The sequence below is a fragment of the Chrysochloris asiatica genome, unplaced genomic scaffold, assembly GCF_000296735.1.
Source record: "Chrysochloris asiatica unplaced genomic scaffold, ChrAsi1.0 scaffold00012, whole genome shotgun sequence".
In the NCBI taxonomy this organism is placed as follows: Eukaryota; Metazoa; Chordata; class Mammalia; order Afrosoricida; family Chrysochloridae; genus Chrysochloris; species Chrysochloris asiatica.
In genome coordinates this window covers 35,156,914-35,170,432 of record NW_006408530.1, presented here as the reverse complement: position 1 = coordinate 35,170,432, position 13,519 = coordinate 35,156,914, and the positions used below count along the sequence as shown (strand labels likewise).

Here is a 13,519-nt window from a genome sequence, read left to right as displayed (position 1 = left end):
ACTCTTGGTCCCAGAGTCAGTGACATAGCCACAGAGGACTAGAGAGGAGAAGCATCTAGCTGATAAGAAGAGTGGGCATATGCACAAGAAAACCCACACTTGCACATAATACCCACTTGACCTAGCTTCAATGACTGCATGATCGGAGTTCAACTAGAAGAAGAAAGAAGAGGAAAAAAAAAATAATCTGATGCAATTTGATGAACTTGACCTACACCTATGGATGCAGTAGCTTAAAAGAGGGAACAAATCTTTATAACAAGGATTATTCCTACCCCTCCATACACAGAGTAGATAAGGATGGGAAACTTAGACATTGGCTACCCAAAATGGGGGTTGGGGAGCTATAAAGGCAAGAAGTGACTGGCTTGCAAGCTTTCAAGAGGGAACCTAGATCCAGAGGGCACAGAGGAAGGTAGTATCTCCACCAAGTAATATCCAATCTGTCTAGGTGGGGCTGATGAAGGGAGATGGGGATAAGTCGCTTGTGATACAGTAATGAATAATTGTTCTCAGGACTGACTGTGAGTGTTGGAAATATAAAGGTAGACATTTTGTAGCAAAAGGAGGGGAGAGATCGACTTTGCAGTCTAGGAGCGGAGGTCCCTGGAACCATCAAATGAGAAGAGGGGAAAGCGGGACCTTACCCAGAGTGGCAGTGATGCTAGAGATGGAGGTGGAGATGGTGATGTGGAGAGATGGAGGGGCTGGGGACTTTAGACCCAGAAAGGGAGAAGGGCTGTGTGCTGACAACTGGGGGATAGGCTTGCAGTGTATACCCTTTGGTTGGTTGATGATGCATGGAGGGGATTGTAACCATGGCAATGAAACAGTATATGATAGGATGGATGTAAAGTTAACGTTCTCCCATGTAAACTATCGCATAATTCACAATAAGACATTTAAAAAAAAAAAGTGTCTATTGACAACGAACTGCTAGAAATTCAAATCAGATTCAGAAGAGGATGCGGAATGTCATTGTTGATTTTAAATAGATCTTGACTGGAAACAAAATAAAAGAAAAACATTTATCATGTTACACTTACTATACAAAGGCATTTAAGTGTGTTGAACATTACAAATTGTGGACAACATTGTGAAGAATGGGAATTCGGCAACACTTAACTGTCCTCTTGTGGAACCTGTAAATAGACCTGTTAAAGAGGTAGTTGTTCAAATAGAACACTAGGATATTGTATGGTTTAAAATTAAGGAAAATGTATGCCAGGATTGTATCCTTTCACCATACTTATTATTCAGTGTGTATGCTGAACCAATAATCTGAGAATCTGGACTATATGGAGAAGAATGCAGTGTTAGGAAGACTCATGAACATCCTGCAATATGCAGATGACACAACTCATGGAAGCAGCAGCGAATATATACTTTAATTGGCAAATTGGCGGCAAAAGATGTCTTTTGAGTATTAAAAAGCAAAGATATCACTTTGAAGACTAAGGTGTAACCCGGCCCAATCCTTGGTATTTCCAATGGCATTTCATACATGCAAAAGCTGGACAATGAAGAAGGAAGACTGAAAACTTGATGCCTTTGAATTACAGCATTTATGAAGAATATTAAATATACCAGGAAAACGCAAACATCTTAGATGGGAAAAGTACAGCCAGAATGTTCCTTTAGAAGCAAGGATGGCAAGACTTCAACTCATGTCCTTTGGACATGTTTCTGGAGAAGGATGCCATGCTTAGAACAAATAGAGGGTCAGAGGAAAACCCTCAAGGAGATCAACTGAACAATGGCTACAACAATGGGTTCAATCATAGGAAGGACTGTGAGGATGGCGCAGGACTGGGCAGAGTTTCCTTCTGTTGTACACAGGGTCACTAGGAGTTCAAACCAACCCAGTGGCATCTAACAACATAATATATGTATTTTTTAAAGTTCTCGTTTAAAGACTAAGAAATTTCCCATATAAATCTGATCTTTCAATCTCTCATTTCTTTCTAAAAGGCATAGCCATGTGTCTACTGGTGTGTATTTCCGAGTCCTCTGAATCCTGAGCAGTTGAGTTATGGCGCTCCCTTTAGGCTAGACAGAGGATGGCCAGTGTATACTGTTCTCTACTACTTTCCAAGGCAAGATTTCTGTCTTTTAAGTAAGAAAATAAATAAACGAAAGGTTACAAAATCTTCTCTCTACCCATTTCCCTATCCAAAGTAGAAAAAACAGAAAGTACACCTAGACTTTGATTTCTCACTTTCCAGGCCCACATCAACCATTTATATTACTTAGCGACTACAGGCTTTAGAGTTTATGATCCCTAAACTAGTTCAAAACCTCTTATGCCACTAGTGTAAAAACCAAGAAGCCCAGAGATTTTAAGTGACTGTCTGAGATCATAAATCTTAAAAGTGGGAAAAGTATATCAATAATGCAGGTGTTTTCCCCATTTAATGTTTCTATTCATTCATACAATCCTCTCATAAACAAATTAGCTAATGTGGATTCAGTTCACATTGCATATGGAAAAGTAAAGCTAGAACAAGGAAGCAAGGAAGATAGGTATGGGCAAAAGAGGACTGTAAACAGGGTATAGCTGTCGCTAATGTTACGATTATTCATATCTTACTAAGGTTATCTGTGTTTAAATGTTTGGACAGATGTCCCCCTCCAACAGACTGCTCCATTTCCTTTACACTTAATTGCCTTATCATGTTTAACCATGATTTTTTTTTTTTTAAATAACATTAGCTTCCTAACTGACTTAATTGAACAAAATGGTGACGTGAGTGACAAGAATATATAACATGACAAATAAGAAATCTCAAAGCACCTGAAGAAAACAAGGAGCTGGAGAAAGAAAAAATAACATTGGAAGACAGTTTGGTTCCAATGACAATTTCATAGATCCTTTAGTTTTCCCTAATGAAATGCATTTCTCCTAGGAACGCATGTAAGGGCAAGTCAAAAAGTACTGCTATAAAATTATAAAATGTTTTATTTAACAAAAATATCAAAATGTGTAGTGACTGTTTGTCACCAGATCCTCCATCTAGGTCTATACACTTCTGAAGATGATGTTTCCATCTCTATCCCTTCCACCAAAGAACTCTGCACTCTGCCATTTACACCACGTGAACACAGCACTTTTAGCACCCTCAAGGGACTCAAATTGTGTTGCTTTTCAATATTATTTGAGCTTGCAGTACAAAAAAATCATGGTCATGAACAAGGCTGGAAGGTTGAGGGGGTGAGGTTTCCCTATGAAATTCTTGTTGGAAAGCCCTTGCTAACTTCCAAAATAGAGCAGGTGCATTGTCGTGATGGAGAAAAATAAATCCCTAGGTGCAACTTTGCTGGCCTTTTTCTCACTAATGCAATTTTCAATTTTCTTAAAAATATTCATAGTAAGCCCTTATGAATGTCCTGTGCCCTCTGACAAATCCTATTATGAATATTCCTTTGGAGTCCCCAGAAATAGTCACCATAAGCTTTACAGCTGACCTCTCTGCCTTGAATTTGATTGCCCAGCAGATGCTGTCAGAAACCTCCGTATTGACTACACCTTGCTCTCCGCATTGTACTGGTAAATCCAAGACTCATCCCTGGTTACAATTCACTGCACAAAATTGTCTTCATTCACTTTGATCTTGCTTAAAAGATGTATGGACAGATAGGCTCTGAAAGCTAGCTGATCTTCAGGCAATAGTCTGGCATCCATCCAGCCAATAGCTTCCTGAAGCAAAGATGTTTGCTTAAAACTTACAATGTTAAACCATGTCCGTAGCTACTCCATCAATGGGAGCACAGTGGCTCCATACAGTAACGACTGGACTGCAAACCATAAGGTCCAAAGTTTGAGTCCCCCAGTCTCTCTGCAAGAGGTAAGGCTTCCTGCTCCCACAAATATATAAAAGCCTCGGAAACCTTATACATGGTCTCTGTGAGTCAGAACTGACTCAAAGGCACTTAACAACAACTGTACCACCATTGATCAGATGATCGTCTTCTACCAGTTTCAGGAATTCAGTCACAGTTTCCTTATTCATTGAGGTTGATGGTCTGCCCTATCTTTGAGGCTTTCCTTAAAATACTTTATGTATCTAAACACTGCTGTTTCATGTGGGGGCAGCATTCCCATAGATTTACTGCAATGCTTCAATGATTTGGGAAGATGTCCACTTGAGTTTTGTTAAAAAATGACATTGGATTGACCTCAAAATTGCCTTTTACCATGTCACAAAAATTCCTTTTTTAAGGTTCCCTAAATGGAGTCTAGAATCGACTTGATGGCACCTAACAACAACAACAACAACAAAAATGGAGTCCTGGTGTGGCACTGTGGGCTAATGTGTCAGACTGCAAAGTTGTCTGAACTGCAAGGTCAGCGGTTCAAGCTCACCAGCTGCTCCTTGTAAACCCTCTACTGGGCCGCTATGGGTCATTATCGACTGGACAGCACTTAACAACAACTATTCTAATGCATAGTTGTTGTTATTAAGTGCCTTCAAGTTTGTCCCCACTCATAACAACCCTGTATAAGGTTTTTGAGGAGCAGCTGGTATAGTTAAGGTACCTTACAAAAATGTAAAGAAAATATCAATGTAAAGAAAATTAAAAAAAACCTTACAACCGGACCATAAATAACATCATGATAAATGTAGGAAAAAAATCGAAGTTGTCAAGGACTTCATTTTGCTTGGATTCACAATCAACACTCATGGAAGTAGCAGTCAAGAAAGCAAACAATGTATTTATTGCATTAGGCAAATCTGCTGCACAAGACTTCTTTAAAGTGTTCAAGAGCAGACTCATAAAGATCCTTTGGCACAAGAGAACAAAACGCTGCCCGGCTAGATGCTACGCCATCCTCAAAGTTGTTGTGTAGCCCATTGTGGTAGTCACTATATCAATCCATGTTGTTGGGGGAGCTTCCTCTTTATTGCTGACTGTCTGCTTTGGTGGTGATGGTGGTGGTTGTATGCTGTCAAATGTTTGGATTCACAGTGACCATGTTGTATAGAGTTTCTGAGGCTGTTTCAGGGGCAAAAAAACATCTTTCTCTCATGAACTGACTGGTAGATTTGAACTGCTGACCTTTAAGTTAGAATCCCAACTCACAACCCACAAAACTCCCATGGCTCCTTGCCCCTCTTAACAAGTATGACATCCTTCCTTCTCTAGGGACTGACCCTTCCTTATAAGGTGTCCAAAGTATGTGGGACAACGTCTTGCAATCCTCTGTACTCAGGAGCACCCTGGCTGTACTTCTTTCAAGATAGATTTGTTTGTTCTCTGGCAGTCCATGGTATTTTTAATATTCTTTCCCAGTATCAAAATACAAATGCATCAGTTCTTCAGTCTTCAGTATTCATGGTTTAGCTTTTACACGCAAATAAGGCACTTGAAACTACAATGGCTTGGGTTCAGGCTTATTTTAGTCCTCAAAGTGACCTCCTTTCTCTGTAACACTTTAAACAAGTCTTGCAGCAGATCTGCTCAATACAATACACCTATTGATTTCTTAACTGCCACTTCCATGAGTGCTGATTATGAATCGAAGTAAAATTAAATCCTTGACAACTTCAAATTTTCTCATGATGTTCTTTACTGATGCAGTTGTGAGAATTTTTGTGTCATTTACATTGAATGGTAATCCATATAGAGGACCATAGTCTTTGATCAGTTAGAATTTCAAGTCCTCAGCTTTCAGCAAGAAGCTTGTGTCATCTGTATATAGAAGGTTGATAATGAGCCTTCCTCCAATTCTGACACCAAGTACTCATTCATGTAGCCCAGCTTCTTGGATTATTTGCTCTGCACACAGCCTAAGTGTGGTGAAAGTATACAACCCTGCTACCATGGTGCCTGATTTTAAGGCACGCAGTATCCCCTTGCCCTATTTGAACAATTGCCCCTTGGTCTATATACAGGTTTCACAAAAGCACAATTAAGTGTTCTAGAATTCCTATTATTCTCAATATTGTCCACAGTTATGATCCCCACAGTCAAATGGCTTTGTACAGTCAACAGAGCACATGTAAACAGATTTCTAGTGATCTATTCTTTCTGTCAAGATCCATCTGAAATCAGCATGATATCCCTTGTTCCACATCTTCTAAATCTGGCTTAAATTTCGGCAGCAACTAGGCAATGTGCCGGCGCCAACCATTTTTAAATTATCTTCAGCAAAATTTTACTTGCATGTGAAATTGTTATTTATAATGATTTCCACATTCTGCTGAATCACCTTACTTTGGAATGGGCACAAATATAGATCTCTTTTAGTCAGTTGGCCAGGTAGCCATCTTTCAAATTTCTGGGCATAGATGAGTGGTTGCATCTAGTGCTATATAAGTTTGTTTAAAAATTTCTACTGACATTCAATCTAGTCACAGTGCCTTGTTTATTGCTAATGTTTCAGTGACGTTTTTATTCCTCTCTTCAATACTGTTGGTCTTCAAAGTGGATGAATATCAACCAATTCTTTTTGGTAGAGTGACTTTATGTATTTCTTTCATCTTCTTTAGATGCTTTATGCATTGGTCAATATTTTGCCCATGGAATCCTCCAATATTGGAAATCAAGGCTTGTTTTTTGTTGTTGTTTATTTGTTTTGTTTTGTTTCCAGTTCTTTTGCATGAGAAATACTGTGCATATTCTTCATTTTTGGCTTACTAACTCCACATCATTCCACACTTCATTATAATACTTTGTCTTCAGGAGCTGCCCTTGGAAATTTTATGTTCAGTTCTTCTACTTTGTCATTTATTCTAGTTGCTTTAGCTACTCTACATTCAAAAGCAAATTTCAAATTCTCTTTGGACATCTATTTTCGTCTTTTGTTACTTTCCAGCTTTCTTCATGTATGATGCTCTTGATGTCATCCCACAACATGGCAGGCCTTCAGTCATTAGTGTCTAATGCATCAAATCTAGAGATGGTTTCTAAATTCAGGCAGGATATAAGCAAGGTCATATTTTGGTTGTCACAGACTAGTTTGCATTTTAATTAGCTTCAACCTGAACTTGCATAGGAGCAATTGAGATGCTCTGTTTCACAGTCTGCTTCTGAAGATAGAGAGCTTCTCTGTTATCTCTTTCCAATGATATAGTCAATTTTATCCCTTGCATTCCATCTGTCGAGGTCCACATGTATAGTCAGCATTTATGTTGTTGAGCAAACATATTGGAAACGAGTAAATTACTGTTCTTGCAAAATTCTATCACATGATCTTCAATGTCATTTCGATGACCAAGGCCGTATATCCCACCTCCGAATCCTTCTACTTTGTTTCCAACTTTCACATTCCAATCACCAGTCATTATCAATACATCTTCACTACATGTTTGATCAATTTCAGACTGAAGAACTTACTAGAATTCTTGGGTTTCTTCATCATTGCCTTTGGTGGTTGGTGTATACATATGAATAATAGTTGTACTAATTGGTTGTCCTTGTAGGTATAGAAATATTACCCCATCATAGACAGTGTTGTACTTCAAGATAGATGTTGAAATGTTCTTTTTAACGATGAATGCACCATCATTTCTCTTGAATTTGTCATTCCTGGCATAGTAAACCACATGACTATCTGAGTCAAAATGGCTAATACCTATTCATTTCAAATCACTGATGTCTAGGATATTGATCTCTATGCATTCCACTGCATTCTTGAGAACATCCAGTTTTTCTAGATTCTCCCATCTCTGCTTCTTTTACTTGCCTGTTGAATCTCTTTTATTTTCAGAAGAGATCTACATCAATCCGGTCTCAGTAACAGAACAAAAACAGCCCATTCCCAATCACAGGCATACGAGTTAGGATTTATAAACACAAATTTTTAGGGGAACATAACTCAATTCATAGCAAAAAAACAAATGAAACCTAATTAGATAAGTAAGTGCATGGTTAATGCTATTTGAATGAATGGATGAAAGAATGAATGGATGGCTAAACATATTGTTGAGCATTCTAGGGAGAAAGTGGAAAGTTTCAGTATCTGACTGAAATAATAATTGGCTGGGTAACTTTGCACCAATCATCCAACCTCTCCAAACTTCCTCAGTGTGGAAGCTGAGGCTGTGAGACCTGAAGGACCAGGGTTGGAATCCCTTCTAGGGTACTTCCTGGCTGTTGTTTTCTCTGAGTCTTCTGTCCACATCTGCATGGTGAGGATAGCCACAGAGCCTCCTGTACACTGTTGTTGTGAGGACTCAGTGAGTTCCAGTCTAGTCCCTTTAAAGGACTCTGAGCTATAGGCATATTTGAAACTGTGACAACAGAAAAGTTATTTATAACACTTCATGCACAAAACTTGACATGATGCAAATTTCCCAAATGACAAAATTCACTGACTGCATAATGGCCAAGCTGACGGACTGTAAAGCACTGACTGCTACACGCTAGGGCCACGCCAGCTGCTGAACAGAAACATGCGTTGTCCTTGAAGACAATCCATGCTGAATTACCCCAGTGATAAATCAGACAAGAGTCAAATGATGAGCGGTCTGAAGAAAAACACCCTTGAACAAAATACAACCATCCTTTAATTCATGCAGAGTAACTAGCATCGACTTGGCACACAGAAAGTACTACTCTGCTATTGTTATATTAGCTCCAAGATAGTAAGCCCCGGAACAAACACTTTCATGATAGAAAATGAAAATAAAACCAGCTTTCCCATGCTCCTACACTTCATATGACATAGGCCATTGGCTACTTTTGGGAAACTCTGTCATGTGTGCTTACGACAACAAGTATTATGAAGCAGTGAAGTTTCCCAGCTCTTACACCAAACCCAGAATTTGTTTTTGTGGCGCTGTCAACGCTATACTTTATTAGTATTATCACATACATTTTGCAGAACCTATTGTGCTTCTGGTAGTGTAGTGGTTATGAATCGGGCTGCGAACCACAAGGTCAACAGTTCGAAACTACCAGCTGCTCCGCGGGAGAAAGATGAGGTTTTCTGCTCCCGTAAGATTTACAGTCTCAGAAACCCTGTTCAGGGTCACTGTGGGTCAGAACCGACTCAACGACACTTAACAACAACAACAACATTGTGCTACTATTAGCAATCGACTCACAGTATCCCATAGGACCGAGTAGAACTGCCTCATAGAGTTTTTCAAAGCTGTAACCTTTACAGAGGTAGCACTGCGGCTCCATAGGTTAAGCAATGGACTGTGAACCACACAGTCCATGGTTTGAGCCCTCTAGCTGCTCTATAGGAAAAAGATGAGGCTTTCTGCTCCTGTATAGATTTAAATACTCTAAAACCTTATACAGCAGGTGTGGGCCACCCACGGGCCATATAAGGTCCACAAAATCATTTGGTCTGACCATGCCAAGGCAACCACAGTTCCAGCCATCACATTGTTGTTGTTTCGGTGCTGTAGAATCGGTTCCAACTCCTAGCAACCCTGTATAGGGTTTCTGAGGTGTACCTGGTAGGTTTGAACTTCCAACTACATGGCTCTCAATCCAGTGCTGATCCTACAATGCCACACCAGAGACCAAACCATCACATTGTTGTTGTTGCTCTTGTTGTTGTTGTTGTGAAGTGCCATTGAGTCAGTTCTGACCCATATCAATCCTGTTTAGGGTTTCCAAGGAGAAGCTGGTGAGCCTGAACCGCCAACCCTACACTTCAAATGGCTTTGCAGTCTGGCGAATTAACCCACAGAGCCACACCAGGACTCCAACCTTCACATTGTTGTTGTTAGGTGCCATCGAGTTGGTACCGACCCATAGAAACCTTATGCACAGCAGAACAAAACACTGCCCAATACTGGGCCAACCTCACTACAGTTGTCACGCTTGAGTCCATCGATGCTGCCACTTGGCCAATCCATCTCGTTGGGGGTCTTCCTCTTTTTCTCTGACCCTCCACCTTACCAAACATGATATCCTTCTCCAACGACTGGTCCCTCCTTGACAATTATGTCCAAAGTATGAGAGATGAAGTTTGGTCATCATGGCTTCCAAGGAGCACTCTGGCTGCACTTATTCCAAAACAGATCTATTGGTTCTTTTGGCAGCCCATGGCATTTTCAATATTCTCCTCCAAAACCATAACTCAAAGGCATCAGTTCTTCTATGGTCTTCCTTATTCACTGTCCAGCTATCGCATGCATATCAGGTTATTGAAAATACCATGGCTTGGGTCAGGCGCACCTTAGTCCTCAACCTGACATCTCTGCTCTTCAACATTTAAAAAGGTCTTGTACAGTAGATATGCCTAAAGCAATACGTCATTTGATTAGGAGTGAGTTAAATGTTTGACCAAATATAGCAGGCTGATTTTTAAGTTGATAATTTTTCATGACCCAAGAATGATGTAATAAATTTTGGCAGAACATAGATTCCCCATCCGTGTTATACACGGTTCCTATGAGTCAGAACCGACTCCACAGCATGTAACAAAAATCTTTACAGAAGCATACTGTCATACCTTTTTCCCACAGAACAGCTGGCAGGTTTGAACCACTGAGTACTGAATTTTGGGCCGGCAGTAAGCACTTAGGCACTGCATAACTAGGGCTCATTAGTCATATTAGTTGTTGTTGTTGTTAGGTGCCATCCAGTCAGTCTGACTAATACCAACACTATAGAGGTTTCCAAGACTGTAAGTCTTTGCAGAAGCCGGAAGCCTCATCTTTCTCCCACAGGGCAGCTGGTGGGCTCACACTGCCAAGTGTTTATCCTACGGGGCCACCATGCTCCCTAGCCATATTTAGAATACTAGAATTTGTGACATGAAGTAGACCTCCCTACAACTCAGAGCCTTCCAGCAATACCTCCATTTCCCTTCTGTCTGTTCATTATCCCTAGTACATAATGGAAGCTCATAAACATTTGCTGACTACATAAATGACCTCTATGAGTCATGAAGCCCATGCTCCTCTCCCATTTTGCAGATAAAGATCCCGAGGCCAATTAGAGCCAAGAAGGAAAAAATCCACTCTGTGAAGCATTAATTCAAGTTAATAACTGTCTTCTCCCTAGAGGAAAGAGCTAATTTTCCAAAACGAATAGACTGGATTATGGAGGAAGAAATAGTCTTAAAAGCACATTTTTTAAGAAATGTTCTGTTTTTCCAAGTAACATGTAGTTGAAGAAAATGAATTCTGATGATAACATTAAATATCTACCCCATAGAATTGTCCAGCAGCTTGTCGAAAGATCAGACTACAATGACCAGAAAACGACAAGAGCCTGGATAAAATAGAGTCACGATGAGGACATCAGGAATAGCTCAAAAAAGATGCTAAATTATTTAGTTCTAATAAAGCCTCCTGTTACCTGAGTCACATTTCAAACGTGTCTGACTGTTTCTGGAGCCAAGAACCATTTAATGCAGAATCAAGTCCCACTTCCACAAACTACTACTTCCTACCCAAGTAGATTTAATACTAGGAGACATCTCAAAACCACATCTTAACTTTAAGAAACCACCTGTACTCATCAGAACAGCATTCTTAGGAAAAAAGACCACTACCCCACCACCTGCTCTCAAGAAGACTCTAAATGCTTTCCCCAGAAATGGATGTCAGAGATTCTTCTACTGTCTTTATGGAGTAAATGTGTGTCTCCTCTAAGGTAACTTACGACAACTCCTTGCATTGTTTTCATTGAGGATGAAGAACAGTTGTCACCATCTTCACAAATTAACTACTTTTATGTTTCAAAAGTCAACTCTTATGACACAGCCTTTTTAAAGGCTAAATATGCCTACATTTCTAAATTTCAGATGAGATTTTTATTTTTACCAGACTCCTCCGATTGGTTATCACATACAAATCAGGCTGAGGAGCACTGAAGCAAAGTCAGAATTCATGAATTCATGTATATTAGTGAGAAATTATCCTTAACATCCAGCTTGATATGCCTGCCTTCCCAAACCATTTATTTTTTAGCCAGAAAAAATAAAACCTCAATGATCGCATCAAATTTACCTACTTCCTTTTCTTTATTAGCTTTTTAGCTTCTCACCCACTGCAGTGAACATTAGGTCTCTATTTGTGATTTTGTGTGGTGCTGTGGGTTAATGCACTAGACTGCAAAGTCAATTTGCCACAAGGTCGGTGGTTCAAGCACATCAGTAGCTCCTTGGAAACCCTATACAGTGTTGCTAGAGGAAGGAACTGACTTAACGGCACTTGACAACAACAATTTGTGATTTAAAGTCATTCTTATTAAATTCCTAAAATTTAGCTGTATGGACTGCTTGTTCTAGTTCTGAAGTATTTCCTATTCCAACACTGTCTGAATCTTCTCTTTTGTGCTGCCAACTTGGGCCAGTCCTTGGCCACGCTGCTTTGCTGATGATAAACAGTCATGGATAAGTGGGATTGTTACCTCACTCCCTAAGGACATCCTTGGACTGTATGTGGCCCAAAGTGCAAAGCCAGACTCATGAGCACAGCATGCAAGCCCTAACCTCATCTGACTTTGGTATGTATTCTTTATACCATGGTCAAAATTTTCTCTCACACAGGCCATTAATGGCAGCCCAAGGAAGTATGAGTGAGATCCAATCCTGTTTCTTTAAAATTTGCAAGTTAAAAAAAAATTTTTTTAAAGTATTTTTAAGCAAGGTGGAGGAGCAGGTGCATAGGGTTCTCATTTAGTCTTACATTAGTGCAAGAAAAAGCTCTAAGCCTTTTCAATGATTTAAAAGCTATATGTGCAGCAAGGGAATGTGATTATGATGGGAAATTTGTTGCTAGTAGGGTTGGTTCAAGGGCAAATTTACATAACATTAAAGGGCAAGCAGAAGCTGTACATGAATCAGGCATAATCCGAGAGCTGCCTACATTCAGTTAGTTACCTTGAGGTTCTCCCCTTATATGAACCTGCAGTGAAAATTCACACCACTGGGTTTTTATTTATGCTTCCCTTTTGTGTGAAACACCCTTCCTTCAGTGCCCAGGCTCAGTTGCCCCACAGGGCGCTTTAACTTTTTTATGGGTGTCTCTAGTGTTTCACTACAACTACTCTACAATCCATCATAACAATCACAAATCACTCTACAACAATCACAAATAGAAACCCATAGGGAAGAGCATGAGTAAATTTTAGGTTCCTAACCAGAAAAGTGGCATCAGCACAGACAGTGGCAGAGAAGATGGCAGCGAGGGATAGAGCAGCTGAGGGCTCTAGCCCCAAGGAGTGAGAAAGCCTTGTGTGCCTGTGGAACATTTAACTGAATGTGTGTTTTCTGTTTTGTATGCATGTGCATACATTAAAAAAAAAAGTAATAGAGGTAAATTAAATACTGTTGATTGATAGTACATGGAGGGGATTATAATCATTGCAATGAAACAACATATGATTTATTGACTACAAAACTGATAATCTGCTCTGTAAACTTTCATACAATTCAAAATAAAAACTTTAAAAAAGAATGCATTACATCAAAGTGAATGTTGTATCCCAACCTAGAGGTGACTGAATCGTTCCCAGCACTGAGAACCAGGGCTATGGCCTGGTTCGAATCAGTTCATTCATTCAAACACAACTAAATTGGAACATACCAACATTTATAAAATAT

The 13,519-nt window shown here is 39.7% G+C and overlaps 1 protein-coding gene across 1 annotated transcript in view; it reads right to left on the bottom strand.

The window, feature by feature from the left end:
* Nucleotides 1-13,519, bottom strand: part of NCKAP5 (NCK-associated protein 5) — an 851,304-nt gene that overhangs the window by 379,322 nt on the left and 458,463 nt on the right. The window lies entirely within an intron of this gene.